The 19,221-nt window shown below is 51.5% G+C and overlaps 1 long non-coding RNA gene across 1 annotated transcript; it reads left to right on the top strand.

Moving 5' to 3' along the window:
* Nucleotides 1–10,456: 10,456 nt before the first annotated feature.
* Nucleotides 10,457–18,991, top strand: LOC122697726. Its single transcript, XR_006342157.1, has 3 exons — nt 10,457–10,601; nt 18,281–18,466; nt 18,916–18,991. It is a non-coding gene; the product is annotated as an uncharacterized LOC122697726 (long non-coding RNA).
* The last annotated feature ends 230 nt before the right edge of the window (nt 18,992–19,221 follow it).

Below are 19,221 nucleotides of genomic sequence, written 5' to 3'. Positions count from 1 at the left end.
ACTTGGGCCAGCACTGCTGTAGTCAGTGCCCCCAGCCCTGCAGCAGGCCACTGTGAACCCACGCCTCCACGGGAGGCTCCCAGACACTCACAGGCAAGTCTGACTTGCTCTCTTGGGGTCACTGTTCCCTTTTCCTGGGTCCTGGTGCACACAAGGTTTTGTTGTGCCCCAGTCCTATGAAGTTGTGTAATCAAGTCCCAAAGTTAAATTCCCTGGGGCTTCTCAGTCCCTTTGCCAGATTCCCAGGTTGGGAAACCTGCTGTGGGTCCTAGACCCAGCAAATTTGGAAAACTCAGCAGTGGCCACGGGACTGGAAAAGGTCAGTTTTCATTCCAATCCCAAAGAAAGGCAATGTCAAAGAATGCTCAAACTACCGCACAATTGCAGTCATATCACACGCTAGTAAACGGATGCTCAAAATTCTCCAAGCTAGGCTTCAATAGTACGTGAACTGACAACTGTCAGATGTTTAAGCTGGATTTAGAAAAGGCAGAGGAACCAGAGATCAAATTGCCAACAGCCGTTGGATCATAGAAAGCAAGAGAATTCCAGAAAAACACCTACTTCTGCTTTATTGACTACACCAAAGCCTTTGACTGTGTGGATCACAACAAACTGTGGAAAATTCTTCAAGAGATGGGAATACCAGACCACCTGACCTGCCTCCTGAGAAGTCTGTATGCAGGTCAAGAAGCAACAGTTAGAACCAGACATGGAAAAATGGACTGGTTCCAAATTGGGAAAGGAGTACATCAAGGCTGTATATCATCACCCTGCTTATTTAACATAAATGCAGAGTACATCATGCGAAATGCAGGGCTGGATGAAGCTCAAGCTGGGAATCAAGATTGCTGGGAGAAATATCAGTAACCTCAGATATGCAGATGACACCACCCTTATGGCAGAAAGGGAAGAGGAACTAAAGAGCCTCTTGATGAAAGTGAAAGAGGAGAGTTTAAAAATTGGTTTAAAATGCAACATTCAGAAAACTAAGATCATGGCATCTGGTCCCATCACTTCATGGCAAATAGATGGGGAAACAATGTCAGACTTCATTTTCTTGGGCTTTCAAATCACTGCAGTTGGTGACTGCAGCCATGAAATTAAAAGAGGCTTGCTCCTTGGAAGAAAAGCTTTAACAAACCTATACAACATATTAAAAAGCAGAGACATTACTTTGCTGACAAAGGTCCAACTAGTCAAAGCTATGGTTTTTCCAGTAGTTGTGAATGGATGTACAAGTTGGAACATAAGGAAAGCTGAGCACCGAAGAATTGATGCTTTTGAACTGTGGTGTTAGAGAAGACTCTTGAGAGTCCCTTGGACAGCAAGGAGATCCAACCAGTCAATCCTAAAGGAAATCAGTCCTGAATATTCTTTGGAAGGACTGATGCTGGGAAGCTGAAGCTCCAATACTTTGGCCGACTGGTGCGAAGAACTGACTCATTGGAAGACCTTGATGCTGGGAAGGATTGAGGGCAGGAGGAGAAGGGGACAATAGAGGTTGAGATGGTTGGATGGCATCACCAACTCGATGGACATGTTTGCGCAAGCTTTGGGAGTTGGTGAAGGACAGGAAGCCTGGCGTGCTGCAGTCCATGGGGTGGCAAAGAGTCAGACAAGACTAAGTGACTGAACTGAACTGAACTGATGCTAGGGAGGCTGTAAGGCATTTGGGAAAGGGGGCTGGTCACCCTAGGGCTCCAGTCACTATGTTCCTGCTCCACCCAGGGGTGCCCAGCCACCATCGTGGTCCTCATGGCCAACCCCAGGAAGCCAATGGTACCATCCCATTTACAGATGAACCACTCTGAAGCCAGATCTTTCCACCACCTTAGATCTCTGGTAGGTCCTGGCAGTGGCTGGAACTTGAGCTGAGATGAGAGGGAGTGATGGTGACAGGTCACATGGACATTTGGGTGGAGAGCAGAGGGCCTGACCGGGGTGAGTCCCGACGCAGGGGCGCTGGCCTGTTCAGGGCCAAGGCAGCTGCTGTCAGGCACGGCTCTGTCCTCTGGGTGCTTGTGAGGCTGGCTGCCTCCGCTCCCTCATCCTTGTTCAGAGTGTGCCATGACAAAGGCTGTCATTTTCTGTGTGCGTGGTGATGGGCAAGAGGTCGGGACGCAGGGTTCAGGCAAGAGGCCAGCCTGGGCTCCCTGAGTGGGCAGGACGAGAGTGCTGACCCTGGGGAGGCCGGCTTCAGGCAGGAGGACAGGGAAACTCACACCGTGGGGCGCAGGGGCCACGTTTGTCCGTGGTCCTCAGGACCCCTACGTAACGGTTTGTCCCAAGTGCCTTCCTGGCACTGCCACCCTCATAAATGCCCTCAGCCTCACAAGTTAGAGTCTTGGCGGATTGCCCATATAGGGGCATGATTCAGACTCCATCCACACCCCCTACACAAGCGTGTCTGCGCAGGCAGGACCCTCAGCCCTGCTGCAATGGATGGGATGCCCTCTGCCCGGTCCCGGCCGGTGGCCCAGCCTGTCAGGTGGGGCCCTGCATCTCCTTAGAACGCCTGGGACCCCTGAGAGGGGAGAGCTCTGTGGCTGGGGAGCCAGATCCTTGGGCAGAAGCCTAGAACTGGGGAAGGAACGGCATTGACCAAAACATGCCATAATTTATGAAGCATTCACCGTGCACCCGGCCAGGCAGCAAGCACACAGTTTCATCTTCACAAGTATATAAGGAGGTATGCCTGACCCTATCTTACAGGTGAGAAAACTGAGGCTCTGCCCATTTCCATGATACACCCAGGGCTCCACGTTGGGCACATCATGGAGCTGGGTTCACCCAGAGCAGTCTGATTCAGGTTCGGTCTCACCGCTAAGCCTTATCCACTTCTGTGCTGGCTCTTTCCCTCCCCTGCTTCCCCCACCCTCCTCCGCACCCACATATCTTCCACCTTTATTTTGTCCTACTTTGAGTCAGGCCCTCTCTGCACAGAGCTTCCATGTAGAACAGAGGCTCCTCACTGATGTGACTCCGTGGACCTCTCTGGTGTCTGGGAAGGGCGATAGACCCCCTTCTCAGAATAACACTTGTAAATCCATGCAATGAAATTTCTAAAATTCAAAGGAAACCAATTACATTAAAATGCAGTTATCAAAATATTAAGAAAAAATTGCGATGGAGTAATACATGTGCTCCTTTATTAATGCACTAAATAATAAGATCGAGCAGTGGGTCTAATAAAACCACCATCATTTTGAAGTAAGGTTGAGCATAAATGATATTTCAAGATTTCTGCTGCAATTATAAGACGATTTGAAATGATCTGCACTTTCCACGTGTGACAGAGCCACGGGGTCCAAGATGACTACTGTGGTTTGCTGCTGACATGCACAAGGGAAGGAGGTGCTCAATTTTAACTGAAGATTAGTGAAAATAAAGATGTGACTTTTTTCCCCATCCACATGGACAGACCCCCAGAATTCTATACAGGGGTCCTTGGGGATCTGTAGAGAGCAGGCCTCTCCCAGTAGCAGGAGATACACTGGAAATAGATAAAATAGCCAGAGGAGTGAAATGCAGGGAAGACAAATGAGGAGGAGGTGGGGGAAGGAGCCGAATCACTGGGGGCCACCTGCAGGAAGTGAGGGAGGGAAGCTGGGGGTACCTGGGGGAAGACGGACGGCAGGAAACAGGGAGCCAGTCCTGGGCAGGGAGCAGAGTGGGTATGCCTGAGTGGGGTGAGCATGATGACCACAGGGTTGCAGTTTCCAGTCACGCTGAAAATTTGGATGCATTCTGGGGAAGGCTGGGCGGTGGGACCACGGAAACCAGAGAGGGTGGCTCTGGGTGTGTGTGGAGGACCTGATGTGGGGCAGGGGCACCCAGGAGGGGTTGACTGCACTCTTCCTGGCTCACCCAGAATGGCGGGGCGGGGGGGGGGGTGGCGGGGGGAGAAATGGCTGGATTTGGGGCATACTTTCAAGGTAAACCAGTAGGATTTCTGAGTTGACGGTATGAAAGTGAAAGTGACAGTTGCTTAGTCGTGTCCAACTCTGTGACCCCGTGGACTATACAGTCCATGGAATTCTCCAGGCCAGAGTACTGGAGTGGGTAGCCTTTCCCTTCTCCAGGGGATCTTCCCAACCCAGGGACTGAACCCTAGGCCTCCCACATTGCAGGCGGATTCTTTACCTGCTGAGCCATGAGGGAAGCCCAAGAACGCTGGAGTGGGGAGCCTGTCCCTTCTCTAGGGCATCTTCCCGAACCAGGAATTTAACTGGGGTCTCATGCATTGCGGGCAGATTCTTTACCAACTGAGCTACCAGGGAAGCCAGCACAAGATGAGAAAAAGAGAGGTGCTCAGGATGCCACCCAGCACCCTGGTGCCCCCATCAGTGGCTCTGGGCCTTGGCCCTGCTGCTCCAGACGTGATGGTGGAGCTCTGGTTCTGCCACCTGTCCCGAGCCTGAGAAGGTGCCCCGAGGAAGCTGTGGCAGGGACCACCGGTGGGAAGCACCCGATAGGGGCCGAAGGTCAAAGTCACCTCTTGGTTTTTCAAAGCTGATGCTCTCTCCTTCCCATGAGTTAATATTGCCTTTTATGTGAAACCTTTGGGGACACCTTCCTGCTGCTTCTACTTGGGACTGGCTTCGCTAAATTACTTGCTTTGCCAACACCCGGGATTCCCTCAAGAGACTCCTTACCTGCTCCGTCAGCACAGATGTCCTCTGTCTGTTCTCACTCCCCGGGCAGCAGAGGGACGTCCTTGGCAACCCCAACACAACACTTCCCCTCCCCCAGGGTCATTTCCAAAGACAGCTGCAAGGCTGGGAGGCTTTGTCTCACGCTTAAAACCAAGCCACCCTTAGTAGATGCAAGGGGAAAAATTGTTGACTGCATGAATAAGGTGGGTAGGGGTGAGGAAAGAAAGACGACTTGTCAGCTCCCTCTGGGTCTTTCTCATTTACCTTGAAGTCTCAGAACGTCAGATGCACCCGTGGTCCCATCTGAGGGCAGGAGTAGGTCCTGGGTCCAGATGCTGAGGCCTGGCCGCCCTTTTGGATTGTCCATGCCCCCACACAAGTCAAGCAGCGGGAGACTGGCTACATCACTCCATATCCATGACTGTTTGTTCATCTGTGCTCACACCCTGCCTTTCAGCCTCTTTCTGTCCCTCATGGGCCATCTTTTGAGGCTATTTGATTCTCTGGTGGAACCAGGTCTGTGCCCAGTTTTTTTGCCTTCCAGCCTCCACCAGCAAGGCCATGTGGTGGCACTTCACATTCCCGGCTCCCTCCGAGGGATCGTACCCCAGGGAATTTCTCTTTGGGATGCCCAGGGAGTCCCAAAGATTCCTGAAGCTTCAATCTGGGGTTGTCAAACTCTGGCCTGTGGGCCACATCTGTCCTGCCACTGGTTTCTAGGTGGTCTCAGAGCTAAAAGTGGTTTTTACAGTGTTTTAAGTGACTGCAAAAGAACCAAGAGAAGAAAATTTTGTGATATGTGAAAAATGACTTGAAATTAACATTTCATTGTCTGTAAAGAAAGTTTTATTGGCACGAGGCCTCAATCAGTGGTTTCTGTATGGTCTACGCTGTCCTGCAGTGTTGAGTAGTCGTGACCCAGATGGTATGGGGTCTTGTTTTGTTCAGTTGCTCAGTTGTATCCAACTCTTTGCGACCCCATGGACTGTAGCACACCAGGCTTCTCGGTCCTTCATCATCTCCTGGAGCTTGCTCAAACTCACGTCCATCAAGTCGGTGATGCCATCCAACCATCTCATCTTCTGTCGTCCCCTTCTCCTCCTGCCTTCAATCTTTCCCAGCATCAGGGTCTTTTCCAATGAGTCAGTTCTTTGCATCTGGTGGCCAAAGTATTGGAGCTTCAGCTTCAGCAGCAGTCCTTACAATGAATCTTCATGGTTGATTTCCTTTAGGATGGACTGGTTTGATCTCCTTGCAGTTCAAGGGACTCTCAAGTCTTCTGCCACACTGCAGTTCGAAAGTATCAATTCTTCACTGCTTAGCCTCCTTTGTAGTCCAACTGTCACATCAATACCTGACTACTGGAAAAACCATGCTTTGACTATATGGACTTTGTTGGCAAAGTAATGTCTCTGCTTTCTATTTTTTAATTTTTCCATTTATTTTTATTAGTTGGAGGCTAATTACACTACAATATTGTAGTGGTTTTTGCCATACATTGACATGAATCAGCCATGGATTTACATGTATTCCCCATCCCGATCCCCCCTTCCACCTCCCTCTCCACCCGATCCCTCTGGGTCTTCCCAGTGCACCAGCCCTGAGCACTTGTCTCATGCATACAACCTGGGCTGGTGATCTGTTTCACCCTTGATAATATACATGTTTTGATGCTGTTCTCTCAGATCATCCCACCCTCGCCTTCTCCCACAGAGTCCAAAAGTCTGTTCTGTACATCTGTGTCTCTTTTTCTGTTTTGCATATAGGGTTATCGTTACCATCTTTCTAAATTCCATATATATGCGTTAGTATACTGTATTGGTCTTTATCTTTCTGGCTTACTTCACTCTGTATAATGGGATCCAGTTTCATCCATCTCATTAGAACCGATTCAAATGAATTCTTTTTAATGGCTGAGTAATATTCCATGGTGTATATGCACCACAGCTTCCTTATCCATTCGTCTGCTGATGGGCATCTAGGTTGCTTCCATGTCCTGGCTATTATAAACATTGCTGCGATGAACATTGGGGTGCATGTGTCTCTTTCAGATCTGGTTTCCTCGGTGTGTATGCCCAGAAGTGGGATTGCTGGGTCATATGGCAGTTCTATTTCCAGTTTTTTAAGAAATCTCCACACTCTTCTCCATAGCGGCTGTACTAGCTTGCATTCCCACCAACAGTGTAAGAGGGTTCCCTTTTCTCCACACCCTCTCCAGCATTTATTGCTTGTAGACTTTTGGATAGCAGCCATCCTGACTGGTGTGTAACGGTACCTCATTGTGGTTTTGATTTGCATTTCTCTGATAATGAGTGATGTTGAGCATCTTTTCATGTGTTTGTTAGCCATCTGTATGTCTTCTTTGGAGAACTGTCTGTTTAGTTCTTTGGCCCATTTTTTGATTGGGTCATTTATTTTTCTGGAATTGAGCTGCAGGAGTTGCTTATGTCTCTGCTTTTTAATATGCTGTCTAGGTTTGCCATGGCTTCTCTTCCAAGGAGCAAGCATCTTTTAATTTCATCACTGCAGTCACTGTCTGCAGTGATTTTGGAGCCCAAAACGATAAAGCGCAAAACTCAAATGCTTCCTATTGGCCCTTTTTTGAACACTTGCCCGCCACCCATGATCTGTGAGTTTGGCCCTAGAGCCCAGTCCCTGACTGGCTGAGAGGGATGAGGTTACACAAGCAGGTTCCTTCACCCCTCTCTCCAGGTGTGTCTTCCCCCTTTAACTCTAACTTCCTGCTGTGGTTGGTTGGAAGATGGCCCAGGAGAAGCTTGGGTGGCATCTGGCCCTCGTGGGCCCTGGTGCCAGCATCTTTCGGAGGCTCACACAGTGAGCCCCTATTGGCCCTCAGGAGGTAAGGCCACCCCCTGGCACATGTGGCACGTCTTACCCTGGAGAAAACGAGCTTTGGGGACAGTGGTGGGGCAGAGTCACAACAGCGTCTCTTAGGGGCTCCTTGGTCTTGGCTCCAGGAGAAGACCCGTCAGGTTTGCCCACTGCCTGGTCAAGTGGGCGGAGGCAGGGGAAGAAAGGTGTGGGCTGGGGGGCCCAAAGAGCCCTGCGCAGGTGGTCCCTGGGGCTGTGGGCAGCCGCCCCATCCCACCCCCTCCTTTCCTGGGCTGTGGTCTGTCGGATCACAGGGATGGACTTGCAGCCGCACCCCCACCCAGGAGCTGGTGGAGCTGGTCCCGGCTGGGGCATCGAATCCTCCCCACTCGCCACCCACAGTGGCTTTATTAATTGTTTATATTGGAGCCTGTTAATTGGCAATAACCAGCCTGCTGAAGTGTCTTTTAATCACCCCCCTCTCAGGGCCCTAAGGCTGTGAAGGATTGGAGGATTCAATAAAGTGAGAAGAAATTAGCACCCCATCCTCTTCATTAGCACAGTTAGATAAACTGCCAACACCTGTCTCACAAATCAAACTGGAAAGAGAAGTAGCCCCTCAGGAACTGCCACGGCTGAGGTGAGACGCCAGCCGGACCACACTGGGTGTTGCACACCCACCCCCACCTCCGTGCGTGCACACAGAGGCGTGCCCAGGTGTGTACAGACTCCCAGGCTCACCTCCTGTGCTGGCCTGGAGCACACCCATTTATTCACTAGGCATTTCTTCAGCACCTATTATATGCCAGGTGCAGGATTCCCTGCGGTGACAATAATCTGTCACAGCCTTTGAGGAAACTGCAGTTCAGCAGGAAGAGAGCCCGGAGCAGGCCTCCCTCTGGACTCTGGAGCCACGCGCCCTATCCGGCATCCCCTGGACTATCTGCTTGGGGAGTGCGTATGCACCCCGCCTGCTGCACATCCTATACTGAACGCGTCTGAACGGGTCTCTCCCCACCCCCAACCGCAGTCTGCTGGCCCCTCCACGACCTTCCACCCCTCCTCCTCTCCCCCACCCCACCCTCCAAGCCCCGCCTTGGCAGGTCCACCGTATTCTTGCTTCCCTTTACCTCCGCCTGCCCAGGCCACTGCTGCAGCATTTGACCCGTTAGAGCCCTCACCCTCTCCCCCAGCCTCCAGGCTCCCCTCTCCCCACCCAACGGTGGCCCAGCTGCTGGGAGCTCCTTCTAAACACATGTTTGTTTGGGACAGACTCTCTCTTTGGTCTCTAGTTCTCAGGGAGGGTGCTGTGGTCTGGGGGGACTACTCCAAATGCCTGGTGGTGGGTGTCTCGAACAGGAGAGTCTGTGGCTCCAGCCTCCTGCAGAGGGAGATGGAAAGCTTTCGCCATCTTGGAGGTGCCTTCAGGGGTGCACATCCCGAGAGAACACGTCGTCCTGCCTACCGCGAGTTAGATTCGTCATCCTGCCCACTGTGAGTTAGATTCGGCTGAGCCTTGCTGGGCCCCGGGAGACAGGAGGGGCAGGATGACTGACAGGCAGCCTCCTATGAGGGGAAAATGTAAGGACTGCCCGGAAGAGCACAATGGGGACAACACCTGCCCTCCCAGGAGGCTTTCTCAGCCAAGGTGGCGAGCCTTGTTACAGGCAGAGATACATGCAGGAGGGTAAATGCGCCTATCCCTCACTCCACGACTTTAATTTCAGGAAAAACCACTCCTGGATGAAAAACCATAAAATGAAAAAATATTTTCATTAATTTTAATGAAAAAAAGGACGGCATATTCAACACCTCGCCAAGACAATTTCTCACAGATAGAAAGACACAGCCACTGAATGAGGAAAACAGGTTTATGTAAGGAGTAAGCAAAGACTTGGAATTAAATACTGTGGCTCCTAACTAAAATGTAATGTGATAACGATTTCTCTGTCCCGTTTGTGAGACAAGCAGTGTGGGGAGGGGCTTATAGAGTCACAGCAGAGAAAAAACACTTCTGGGCAAAGTGAAGGCTTCCCAGAGAATACTTTCCAACAGATGGAGCCGGCTTCACAGGCAACAGGAAATGGCCCCCTAACCCCGCACTGCCTAACCCCTAACCCCAAACAAGCAAATCATTGGCCCGGGACTCAGACGTGTCCCCCATGACCATCTCTGCTTGAGATGAGACTGGACGGCAGAGTCCAGTAAACAAGCTGAATATGACTTCATTGAAAGCTGTAATGCACAAATATAACTTTGAAAAGTGTGTTTCGTTAGTTGGCTTTGGGGTGAAATGTTTTTTTACAACAAAAAGGCAGGGGTGTTGTCATGAAAAGCGGTGTAACTTCCAAGGCAGGGCAGAAAGTCTGCAAGCGCTGAACCTGAGCCCAGGCTTGTGGTGACCAGGTTTGCAGACATGCTGGTGGATATTCAGGAGAAATAGCTGAAGTTGAAGCTCTGAGGTTTTCCCTGCTGCCCTCCACCAGGGGCTATGGTTCCCTTCCCCTCCTCGCAGATACCAGAGGCCCCAGAGAAAGAAAAATCCCAGGGACATGAAGTCTGGGAGTTTATAGGATTCAAGCCGAAATGTGGTTCTACAATGAAATCTGATTCCCTTCCCCTCCCCTGTGCCCTGCGTGAAGCCTGCTGCTTACAGGGCTCAGCATCCATTGTCCCCACTTTTATGGCAGTGAAGACCCCATCTCCTTTAGGGCGCCACCCCACGCCCCCAGCTCTTGGTTGTGTTGCTTGGATAGGACTGGCTTCCTTCAGCCCCTGGATGTCTGCTGCCTCCCAGTGAAGCTCCCCAGACACCAGCATTGGTCCGCGGACGGGCACGTGACCCAGTTCAGGCCAATCAGACACAGGCTGCTGGAGGATTCTGGGAAAGGAGCTCCTCTGCTTTCCCACGAGGGGCCCCAGAGCTGCGCTCACTGCCGCCGGACTTGAAGGAGGAAGCAGAGAAGCCCCAGGAATGCTGACAGCCATCCCGAGGGAGCCAGAGAGGGCAATGTTAGGATGAGGTTAACACCGTGGAAAGCAGAAAGAGAGGCAGGAACACGGTCTCCGGTGAGATCACTGCGCTGCTGGATTCAGCCTCACCTGAAGCAGGTAACTTTGGCTTTTTAAAAATTATGTGAGCCTTTCTACTGCCTCAGGGTTTTCTGTGGCAACTAAAATATCCCTTTCTGATACTACTGGTCTCTGCTGCCTAGAGTATCAGAGGTCACTCCCATGCGGGACAGGGTTACTGAAGATGGACGCTGCTGGGCACGCCCCATGTGGGGTCAGGGGGACTGATGGCATTTGTGAGGGGCATCTCAGGCTGCTAACTGCTTCATGACTCAAAGTCAGATATTCAGTCTCTCTACAGCCGTGGCAAGGAGCCATTTCCTCAAAGGAGAAGAGTTACTTGCTCAAAAGCTCTAGAGGCTTTCCTGGGGCTGTCCCACTGGGGCTTGCTGCAGGGGAGCCCCAGGCAGCATCATGCCCTGCCCTGGATGCTCTGGGCACCGCTGGCCCGGGGCTGAGGCTTGCAGTCCAGCTTGGCCTCTGTGGAGCCTCTGCTGCATGGGGCCCCTCAAAGCTGGGCACCTTTGGGTTCCTTAGAAAAGGAGTTGATCTCCAGGCTGCTCCCAAAATCCAAAGTCCACCGAGCATTCTGCATTCTGTTTAGAGACAGTGGGTTCAGGTGGCAGAAGATTCTCTTTCCTCTGAAGAGAGTAGTCCACAGATCTCAGATCTTGGACCTGCCGGATCCTCGCTGAGGCCCTGAGTTACAGCCCAGTTTCTGTCACATGTGCATCTTACCAAGACATCCGGGACACCATGACTTCTTTCTGGTCCTATCCTGCCTGCATTTTGCTGCCAATGCCGAGGATAAACCTATTGGCAGGGTGATGTCCAGGGGATGGAGAGGTGGTCCAAGGCCGCAGGAGGAACTCTAAAGCCAGTGTTCTTGAGGCAGGGCAGTAACCTTTTACTATTCTCCTGGTCAGATGCAAGCAAATGGCTTCTGGTGTTTTCTGTTGATCACGTGGAGTACATTCCACTTTTCAGATCGGTAACTGGATACCAAGGGCCGGGGCTGGATTAATTTGCTCTACCAGAGAGATTACACCTGGAACGGCAACTGCAAACCAAGCCACCACCCGCTTGAGTTTACAATGCGCCATTGTTGCTGGCAAAGAGCTGGCTGTTCTTCACACTAGCGGGTCTGTGTGATAGCATAGGGGGTGTGACCGGGCCATCACAGGCCACCTTTCTGGTGTCAGACGGGGACGCCCAGCTTTGTGGGCTCCTTGGGCTTGCAGTGTTGCTTTGGTTCCCTCCATTTGCAGGCAGGGAGAGCATAAGTGGCTTCCCCCTGGCCTTTCCTATTGTAACTGGCCCTCGTCTTCCAGTCAGGAAGCTGAGGTGGGCTTCCTGTCACCCACAAGGGCCTTGATTTCCTCTCAGGAACTTGGGAAGTAACTACTGGTGGGGGCTGATGTCTCACTGACCTGGTGTGTGGTGAATTCAGGTGAGAACTGCCTTCTTCCTGAGCTGTCGCAGGACCACTCTGACCTCCAGGCCCCCAGGAGTCAGAGTGAGCCAGACACTCACCCGCTCGTCCTCTCCGCCTGTGCTCAGCGACCCAGGAGAAGAGCGGCGGCTTTCTCTGGGGGACATTCGGTGGAAGATGCACTGTCTCTTCTGTGCTGTGGCAGCAGCTCCTTGTTCAAAAGTGCTGCCCACCCCTTTCTTTGAGGGTCGCTGGGTCCAAACCAGCCCTGGTGAGGTTGCTATCCCAGTTACAGGCGATGGAGGGAGCCCACAGCACAGAGGATTTGGGTTGTGGACTCAGGTGAGTGCCTGGTGGGCTGCTCTCTCATCTCACCCCGAGAGACCCTTTATCAACTTCCCCGAGTCCGGGGGTCTAGAACCCTCTATGGAACAACTGGTTGGGTCAAGACTGAGAAAGGAGTACGACAGGGCTGTCTGCTGTCACCCTGTTTGTTTAATCTATACACTGAGCTCATCACAAGAAATGCCAGGCTGGGTGAGTTACAAGCTGGAATCAAGATAGGCGGGAGAAACATCAACAATCTCAGATATGCGGGTGATACCACTCTAATGGCAGAAAGCGGAGAGGAACTAAAGAGCCTCTAGATGAGGGTGAAGGAGGAGAGTGAAAGAGCCGGCTTAAAACTAAATATTAAAAAAACTAAGATCATGGCATCTGGCCCCATTACTTCATGGCAAACATCAAAGGGGGAATAGGGGGAAGTAGTGCAGATTTCCTCTTCTTGGGCTTTAAAATCACTGTGGATGATGACTACAGCCATGAAATCAGAAGATGTTTGCTTCTTGACAGGAAAGCCATGATAAACTTAGTGTGTTGAAAAGCAGAGACATTACTTTGCTGACAAAGGTCCGTATAGTCAAGGCTGTGGTCTTCCCAGTGGTCACAAATGGTTGTGAGTGAAAGTCACTCAGTCGTGTCCAACTCTTTGTGACCTCATGGACTATACACTCCATGGAATTCTCCCGGCCAGAATACTGGAGTGGGTAGCTGTTCCCTTCTCCAGGGGATCTTCCCAACCCAGGGATCGAACCCAGGTCTCCCACATTGCAGGCAGATTCTTTACCAGATAAGCCAAAAGGGAAGCCCAAGAAAACTGGGGTGGGTAGCCTATCCCTTCTCCAGGGGATCTTTCCGACCCAGAAATTAAACCAGGGTCTCCTGCATTGCAGGAGGATTCTTTACCAACTGAGCTATCAGTGGGATGGTTTTGAGAGCTGGACCGTAAAAAAGGCAGAGCGCTAAAGAATTGATGCTTTTGAACTGTGATGCTAGAGAAGACTCCTGAGAGTCCCTTGGACAGCAAGGAGATCAAAGCAGTCAATCTCAAGGGAAATCAACCCTGAATACCTGTTGGAAGGACTGATGCTGAAGTTGACAGCTGACTCATTGGAAAAGTCCCTGATGCTGGGAAAGATTGAGGGCAGAAGGAGAAGAGGGCATCAGAGGATGAGATGGCTGGGTGGCATCACTGATGCAACAGACATGAACTTGGGCAAACTTTGGGAGATGGTGAGGGACAGGGAGGCCTGGCATGGGGTCACAAAGAGTTGGGCATGACTTGGTGACTAAACAACAACAGCAACACGCTTCCCAGGCTGCACCCGTCCCAGCTGGGCCTGGCAGGGGTACCAGGCAACCACCCCCACTCCCCACCCGGGTCCTGTCGAGGGCGACTTTGGCTCCAGGACTTCCTGGTAGCCTTCCTGAAACTTTCTCAGAACGGTGCGGCTGTCTGGGACACTTCCCTCGGTCCTTCTCAGGGGTCAGACCACGTGGTGATCTGATGACCCTTCCTCCTACTCTGCCTCCCTGATGTTATCCTTTGCAGGCGTTTTTAAATCCCATCATGGTGTCTGCTTCCCAGAGGACTTGAACTCCTACTTTCTATATGTTAGGTTGCATAAGAGGTTTCCGGATGTTTGTTGTGTTGTTCGTTATGCCTTTTGTATATCTGAAATATGTTACTAATATTTTGGTTATAAAAGACAAGATCATGACTTTGTCTCACTGATAGAAACCGCAAGGGAAGTAGGAAGAAGAAGTGACCTGGAATCTGTGCCCATCGATAGATCCATTCGGTGTTCTTGGCTGGTTGTTTGGCCTTCCTTCCCCTACTTATGCCAGGGATTTTTTGGTCCTTTTTAGCCAATTAGTGCAGATCATCACTTGATTCAGATTCGCATTAATGATTTCTGCAAATGTCAGAACGTCTGCCAACTGTCTGCAAGAGCACCTTGAATGCAAGATTTCTGGTGACCGGCGCCCATATCAGTAAATGCAGTCCGGCCCCCACCCATGTCCCTCCCACTTGATACAGGCACTCTCGAGATCCTCCCCACACATCTTCCTCACACCTTAGAAATATAAATGAGTGCATTCCTGCAGTCCTTTCTGAGTATAACTCTTCTCTCCCCCTGATTCTTCATCATCTCATCTGGACCACGAGGAGTCTGAACTCTTGACTATTCAGGGAGAAAATGTGAGAGGTGGATGGGGAAGCAATTCAAGAGTGAGGCGGTGAGCTGCTTAGGCTTAGGGTCCTGGTAATCCCCCCAGGTACCACCGCTCCAGTAGGACACTCATGTTTCCTGACCACTGACCTCCTGCTCACAGAAGGGACCAAGTGAGGTTGTGAATTCTACTGACACTGTAATTCAGGAACTTCAAAATCAATCTCGAAGTTCAGTCTTCAGCAGTTTCAAACTCTGTAGCAATATGCAATAAAAGATTCTTTCATATAATGGCCCTGAATTTTATTCTGTGCCTTGAGGCGAACATTTTGATTTGAGCCTGTCATTTTCTTGCTTTAAATTATCCAATGTTAGGAACAGCCATCCAGCTGAAGGTCCCAGCTTTCCTCATCCTTTATAAATTGGCCCACAGCAGCTGCTGGAGTCTCTCACATTCAGTCGGCACTTGGTCCCAGGTGACCGGAATGTGTGGCATGATTACCTGTTCACCACCGCATACCATTGGTAACCTCTTTTCTGTTGAATAATGTGAACCAGAGTCCTTCTGATTTTGGCCCCATGAAGCTAAGAAAACCAATTTCAGGTAGCTTACCTGTCCCTAAGGTTTAATGTCATAAATTCCACTTGTGGTACTAATTTCTGAAATCAGGGTTCTTCAGCTGCAAGTATCAAAAATTGACTGATGAAAGAGTGAAACAAGAATAGGGGATTTATCAAAGAGACAGTGAAGCAGGGCATGGAATAGAAGGAAAGGCTAGACACTGAGGCTCAAGAGGCACAGGACCCCCGCAGCTCTGGGCATCTGGGTACTGTGGACACTCCCCCCGGGGCACTGCTACACGATGCCTCAGCCCTTACCACCTTCCACCCCCGTGTGTCTCCATTAGAGATGCGGACTTTTGAGGGAGGCTCTGATTGGGCCAGACTGAGCCGTGGACCTAACCGTGTGGTGAGGGACGTGGGGGTGGTGATTGGCCATCTCCCGGAAGCAACAGGGGCCCAGGGAAACTGAGGCCCTCCTCCCCAAAGGAAAGATGCCGGGCAGAGGAAGCCAGAGTGTGGATTCCACACACCACTCCCTTTCAGTTCTGAGCCTTTTCACTTTCCCCTCTCCCTGGAGGGCTCAGACTCTCCTGTGGCATAGATGTCGTTTCCCCTAGGGAGTTGCTGGGAGCGTCCCTGCCTGGGATAAGTGCCCCTCCTAGGTGATTCCACAGCCCTTATCTCCCTGTATTGTAATTGTTTGTTTGTTTATTTTTCTTTCTCATGGGATTGTGAGCTCAGTGATAGGAAAGAGTGTTTGCCTTGCTTACAGTTATTAACCCACAAATGTACACAATTCATGGCACACAGTAGGTCCTCAATAGCAATTTGTTACATAAGTAAAGGATGAAGACCTTCCTCTCTCACTAACTTGCTATGACCTCAGGGAAGCCCCTTCCCTCTGGGCTTTCGTTTCTTATTCTTAAAATGCAGAGTAGCAGCAGGTCTTGTTCAAGGATGGTTTGAGGGCAAGAGATCGAAATTCACTTAAGCAAGCTCAGCAAAGATGGGTATTATGAGGGATCAAGCATGTCTCGCAGAACTGAGGACATCACCAGGAGCTGAAAGATGTCAGGAATCAGCAGTTTCATCTGCTCCCTCCCTGGGGCCAGGTACGTGTCTCTCACTGGGCTCCAGGCTCTGGCTTCCATCTCTGTTTGTGGATGACATAGTCTCTTCAGCCCTTGTAGTTCTTGCATCATGGGGTTGGCTTCCCTGGGAGGCAGCTCTGAGATGGAGTTTATCCTGGAAGATGTTTAATTTGGAAGGTTCTCAAGCTCAACACCTGTGGAAGGAAAGGAAGCATTCAGGGGTGGAAAGAGGGAAAGGTCAGGTTGGGACACCACCCTCCAAATGTCATCAGCTGATCTCACAGAAAGCTCTGGACCCAGATGGTGAGAGGACTGGACTTTTAACACACCTCACCCACCCACCTCCAACTAGTCACTGGAGTGGGCCGCCTAGGAAAGAGGGCATGACCTCTGACAGGGCTGTCTTCCGCTGAGGCTGTCCTTGAAGGGGTGGCAGCTGAGAGATGTCTCCCATCAGCGGCACTTCCAGCAGCTGAGAAATGCACCCTCCACTCCTAAAGAGGGATGCGGGTAGAGCATCACAGTGTTCTCTACCTGAGACCGGGCCCCAGGCTGGGTTCAGGCACTTGAGTGGGAATCTGATGCCTCAGCTCTTGGCCAGGTGCCCATCTTACAGCCAATGAGCTATGCTCAGGCAGCTGCCAAGTGACGTGGCATAAATGGCCCTTCAGTTTGGGAGAGGAGGGGACCCCCAAAGAGTGTATATCATGAAGAACTTCCAAAATGTCCTCTACAAACTCAGGGCAGGTGGGACAAGATTGCTAAGCTCTGGGGCTCTGGAGCCATACCACTGTGTTTGAATCTTATTAGCTAGGAATACATTCAGCAGTGAGGGACAGAGAATGATGGTAGAGGGGCTTAAACAAATGAGGGGTTTCTTTGGCTCATCCAAGAGCTGGGAGAAGGTAGTCCTGAGCTGGTACAGTAGCTCAAGGATGTCACTGGGACCTGGCATCCTTTGATTTCCCATTCCATCACATTTAGCAAATGAGTTTCTCCTCATGCTCACAAGGTGACTGTTGCACCTCTGGTCATAATGTCTGGGTCCCCCATAAATAACCAGAAGGGAAAGGGGCCCCCAGAGAGGAGTGGGGAAAAGGGGGGTGAAGGATTCTTCTTTAGCTGGGCTTTTTCTTTGAGAATAGGTGCTCCAAAGACTTTTGCCTCTTGTTCATTGACTAAAATTATGTCATGGGGCTCTTCCTCGCAGCCAGGGAGGCTAGGAAGGTGAGCATTTCAGCTTTCCAGCCATAAGGGAAGGAAGAGAACCGGGGCTTGATGGCGGCTTCTGGATAGTGCCTCCACTGTGCGAGCCGCAGCCACGTGCTGCCTGTGTGGCCTCGGGGAGGCCACCTAACCTCTCCAGCCTCCGTGTCTCCACTGAGAAAAGGGAGCCAATCATAGCGTCTACATCATTAGATGAGTTCATGGAACCAGCACCTGATGCATGGGGAACTCCCAGTAGATGCTCACCAGTATCGTCATTGCTGTGATCATCTAGGATTCCGATGGTGGGGTCCGAGGCACTGTGGTGGGAGGGACTGTGGAAGGTGCCTGTCACGCCCCACGCTGTGGGGTTCTGCCTTGGAAAGCACAGCTCACTGGAGTGTGTGTGATGTGACATCTTCTGGAGTGCTGAGTGGGGTGAGGATCTGGTTTCGATTAGAAATGTTTGGGGGCAGGGAGAGGGGCTCCAGGGGTCAGGATGCAGCTGAGGTGAGTGTGTCCCCATCTCCTGGGGCCTTCAGACAGCCTTCAGGTTGGGGGTCGGCACAGCTCAGTGGAGGGCAGGGCAGGTGGCATGTGACAGGTTGGCCGGGCCCCCTCTGGCTGGCGCAGGTTCATTTGAATGAGTGAAATCTGGCTCTGGGGCCCCAGTGCCTCATTTCTCTTCTTCAGTGTTGGGGAATCAAACCAAACTGATTGCGAGCAACTCTAATACATTGATTTAACTTGGTGAACAAAAAAGGCAAAAGGGGGGCAGGCAAAATACATATTGCTTCCAGTCATGAGGCCAATGGTTAATCTCGGCTTCGTACCTCTGTCCTGGTGGTGGCTTAAGTAATTGAGTGAGTGCTGGCTAACTGATGCTTCCTCCCCATGTTGGCTTATTCACAGGGGAGCCAATGGCCTGTGGAGTCGAAGCACTGCGTTCCTTCCCTTGGGGCCTGCAGTGGCGTGTGGGCCAGGCATCCAGGTGGGCTCAAGGCATGCATGCGCCCCCCACCCCTGCAGACCTGACTCCTTGGGGCACACATGCACCTGGTCAAGGAGGAAGCCCTTGAGCAGTGCACATTCTCACAGGTGGGTCCACCCCAAGCCTTAACCAAACCAGCTTGAGAAGTTGGCCGGCTCCTTCCCCCCACCCCCAGCCTTGGTTTCCCCATCAGTAATATGGGCTTTGGAACAGGCCTTGGAGGGCCTCAAGGTGACTGGTGGAAAGGAAACTCTTTGAACTGCCCAGGCCTTGCTCAGGCTTGCGTGGGCTTGCTTTCAATGCCCTGCTCCCTCTGACCCCACCTCTCCCTGGCACCCAACTTGGGTCTGTCGCATCTGTTCCCAGAAAAAGACCCGGTTCCTGGTGACCTGGCTGTAACGTCCTCTTGTCTCCTCCCAGAGGACCTGCGTCTTGAGACTTTGGTCATTAGGTCCCTTTTGTAGGCTCCAGACAGAGTGGTTCAGAGCCCAGCTTTGGGGCCCCACTACCAGTTTGTGTGGCCTTGGGCAACTTACTTAACCTCTCTGTTCCTCAGTTTCCCCGTATACCCTGGAACATAACAATAGGTCCCTGGCTTGTTGTGAGGAGCCAGTGAGTGTATCAAGCACATACCTACAGTGAGCACAGGTACATGTTAGCACTCTCTGGAGCAGCAGCAGGGTGCTGGTAAAACTGAGGGGGTCCCCTAGGTCAGGCTGGGCGTCTCATCCGGGAGGCATGCTGCCAGCACCCGGAAACTAATACATTAACAGCCACACCAAGGCCTGCTCCTGACTACTGAAATGATCTCCGGGTGTGAATAGGCCATCAGGGTCGCTAAAAGTCCCCGTGCGTGCTAAGT

Source organism: Cervus elaphus, chromosome 7 (genome assembly GCF_910594005.1).
Source record: "Cervus elaphus chromosome 7, mCerEla1.1, whole genome shotgun sequence".
Taxonomy (NCBI): Eukaryota; Metazoa; Chordata; class Mammalia; order Artiodactyla; family Cervidae; genus Cervus; species Cervus elaphus.
Note: the sequence above shows the minus strand (reverse complement) of the source record. Positions and strands in the feature narration are given on the sequence as shown.